Here is a 3,884-nt window from a genome sequence, read left to right on the forward strand (position 1 = left end):
AACTCCATGAGCTTAGGAAGTGATACTTTCTGTTTCCTGCAGCCCAAAATAGCATCCCCCCCCTTTGTTGATTCATAATCATCTTGTAACCTACAAGAATTCCAAGATCCTTCTAACTGGTAGTATTTGTAAACCAAGTATTCACTTTCTTTTAACTATGAATTTGGTTTCTTTTTCCTAGGTGCAGAACTTGACTTTTGTCCATATTAAATTTGATTCTGTCAACCCTGCACTCCCTTTGAATTTTCTTTTCTGTCTTCCAGGGTATTATGCATTCCACCCAACCTAGCAATCACTATGTTCCAGGATATTAGCTATCCCACCCAATTTTGTGTCATCTGCAAATTTGAAAAGCTTTCCCTGCACTTCCTCATCCTGCCTCTTTCACAAGTCTTTACAAGAGTAAAGTGATAATCTTCTGCTCATAACCCTGACATGTTTTGCTGCTGCTTGTTCCATCTTTTTTTCCTGTAACAGTGGAAAATCCCATTAAAGAAGATGAAAATGCTACACACGGCCTTTGGGTTGTTTGTGCTAAAACCCTTCTATCTGAAATACCTGACATGTCCTTCACTGCATATTTCCTACTTGCAGTGTAGGGGGAGAGAGAACTTTTCCTTTCTGTTGTCACCCTATGGAAGTCTTCTGTCTACAGCTGCTTTGGGGACATGGAAAATTAAACTCTTGCTCCAGTCCACCAAGCAATGCATCATCTGCTCTGAGCTTGGGCATCTCCCAGAGAAGGCTTTAAAAACCCTTTCAGCTCATGGCACCAGGAATTCACCCCGCTAAGGGAATCTTCTACTTTAGGAGATTCAGACATGCTCAGATAGCTTTACAAAATGCATTTTCAGTGGAATCAATTTGTAGGGGATGGGATGCAATTTTAGCTATATTAAGATGCCTTTGTGGAGACTGATCTACCTTATCTCCCGGCAATCTGGACCTTCTTCTCTTCTCCCTCAAGGGCTGAACTTTCTATTGCACTTTTGGACAGGACACATTTGGTCTAGAATGCAGGGCTAAATGAGACATGACACTAAACATATAGTTGGGAAACTGTTATATGGGTTTTCTGTGTTTTTAAAGCAATTAATAAGAGTCTTGGAATGGTCTTATTAAGGAGCTGTAGTCCTCCCTGTTCATCGCAGACAATACTGCACAAAAGGATGAATGGTCTGAACTTCCTCTGTTTCTTCCTCTTTTATATCTGGCAAATGTGGGGCTGCCAACCCTGTGTTTCCCTTGTAACACTAACGTAAAGGATTGCATTCCCAGCACAAGGGGGCGTGGGGGGGAAAACTTCAGTGCTTTCTCCCCAGCTACCACCCTGAGGGAACGCTCTCCTATTTCAGGACACTGTTGATGAACCTTATGGCTCCTATGCCTGCTATTAGAATGAGTTTGATGCCAGACCAAGTTTGACTCTGTGGTGATCAGCTAACCAGATCATGGGAAATCGCTGTATGGCCCTCCGCCTTAGCGGCCCAAGATCCTGATCCCCAGCAGCCCCTTCCGTGGTTCTGCAGGGCATGCTCTGACCTCAGGCACACAGTGCCGGGGCTCCAGAGACACAGCCTGCTTCCCACGCACCACCCGGATTTTCCGACTATCCGTAGTGTCTTGTAATTATCAGAGCTCTAGCTCTGAGACAACAGTGCTACTTGGTCTGTGTTTTAAGTACAAGAGCCATTTGTCTCCTCTTTGGTGTTCTTCTCTTTTAAGAGCACTTGTGATTTGTATAAACATGTTGAAACACAAAAACAGCTGAGCTCTGTACAGCCATGAGGTGGATGGCTGTGGATTTACTTCCAGGACCTTTCCTTCCCTAAGGCAGAACAACAAGCGAATGCACTAAATAGACCTGATGGGGCCGTGTTTGCAGGGTGGGTGCAAATTACTTACATGCATGTGGGGGGTGACCCCAAATCAAGGACCTGTAAACAAAATGGTCCGAAATCTGTGCCCTTCAGTGTAAAGCGGCACTCGGTAGTTCGCTGCTACTCACAAAACCCAACCAATTAGTTTTCTGTAAAGTGGCCAAAAACACTCTTAAGATAGTGGATGTAACACAGCCCAGATTAAGCATCTGATTGCCTATTTGCCATTGGGGTGTGTGAAATACATGGTTCTTCTTGAGCTTTCTGCCTTTCAGTGAAAATCAAGGAAGCAGAAGTAGAGTGTGTGCAGAAGACAGCAGGTTTGCTCCCTGCAGTTGGAAAGGGCAGGCAGCAGTCGAACAAACCCCCAAAGCCATGGGGACATAAGAAGCTGCCCCATACCAAATCAGGCAACGATCCATTAACCCTATTTTGTTGCAGCTGAGTGACAGCATCTCTCCAGGGTTTCCTGCAGGAATATCTCCAGATCTACCTGGGTATGCCAGCAATTGAACCTGGAGCCTTCTGCAAGCACAGAAGAGCCACTGATGAGCCATAACCCTACCTGTTCATAGCAGGTGATACTGCACAAAAGGACCAATGGTCTGAACTTCCTCTGTTTGTTCCTCTTTTATCTGGCAAATATGGGGTTCCTGGCCCTGTGTTTCCCTTGTAACACTAGTAAAGGAGTACATGCCCAGAAAGAATTTCGCCTATCAAAGCCTTCCTACTGATTCCTCCTCCTACAGTTGTGTGTGTCTTTAAATAAGTGGTATTTAGACAACTTACAGGAAATGATCGTACAGGTTGGGTAAATGTACAGCTGATGTTAAATATTTTTCTGCCCTTAAAAGTGCTTAACTTTGGCAGGATTGCATCATTGCCTTCACAGATCACCTTGTGAAAAATGAATAAATACACAAATATTATAATGGATTATTTTATACACACATATGTGCGTGGGCACAGACATCCCCTCTTTTCAAGGTAACCAGCCCCCACAAAGTGTCTTAGGCAGCAAACCTGTGCCTGCTGAGATGACATGGACTGGTTTTAGTTGCTTGGTGTTTTAACAACTGTTGTTAAAAAATTTTAGACACCATTGCATGATGGACTGCTGTTGTCTTATTTTAAATTTTATTGCATTTGTTAACTGTTGCTCACCACCCAGAGAGCTCCAGCTATTCGACAATATACAAATTAAAGAAGCAAACAAACACCTAACATTAACTTCTGCTGAACAGGTTTAGGCTGAGGGATAAGTAACATGCCCAAAGTCATTTAGTGAATGTCATTACTGAGCAGGAATCCTTGATCCTACTCACTGAACTCAGTGGGAGGAAAATTCCTTCCACCAGCAGCAGGGCCAGTGGAAAGTTGCATCCACAGTGATGCAGCCAGGGTTTCAAGAGCAAGGATATGGCATAGGCACCTGCAGCATTGCCTAAGACTGACTCAGACTGTTCTGCCAGTGCATCCAAGCAGGTCTGCGGGCGCATCTTTTATGGCAGCGGCAGGCATGCCTCATGCTGCTTTCACCATACCCCATTGTTCTTCAGTAGTGTATCTTGTGCTTAGGTCCTAAAGGTGGCTTTTTCAGGTTCATGGAAGAGTGAGCATAATCTCAGCCTTTATCAAAGTATTCACATGTAAAGCTAGTGTGCTAAATGTTGCAGCTTTCACATTTTGCTCTCTGTCACTAATAGAAGTGCTTAGTGTGACCTGGATGGGGGCTGTGGTGCATGAGGAAAGTTAATATGCTTCCCAAGTTTGGTGAGGGGTATCCAGCTGTTTTTAGAGAGAATTTGTTTAGACTAAAGTAGGGCCAGAGAGCATAATGAAGATACATAGTGTGATAGATTGCTAGATAGAGCATAGTTGACAAAGATCATTTAAAAAATCAGGGTTAACTGATAATAGATCAGTAAAGTAAGGGGTGCTTGCAGATGAGGCTTTTATTTTGAAATCACTCTTCCTCATTCACAGAATTCTATAGGGGGGGGG

The sequence above is a fragment of the Varanus komodoensis genome, unplaced genomic scaffold (genome assembly GCF_004798865.1).
Source record: "Varanus komodoensis strain SLA01 unplaced genomic scaffold, ASM479886v1 scaffold4, whole genome shotgun sequence".
In the NCBI taxonomy this organism is placed as follows: Eukaryota; Metazoa; Chordata; class Lepidosauria; order Squamata; family Varanidae; genus Varanus; species Varanus komodoensis.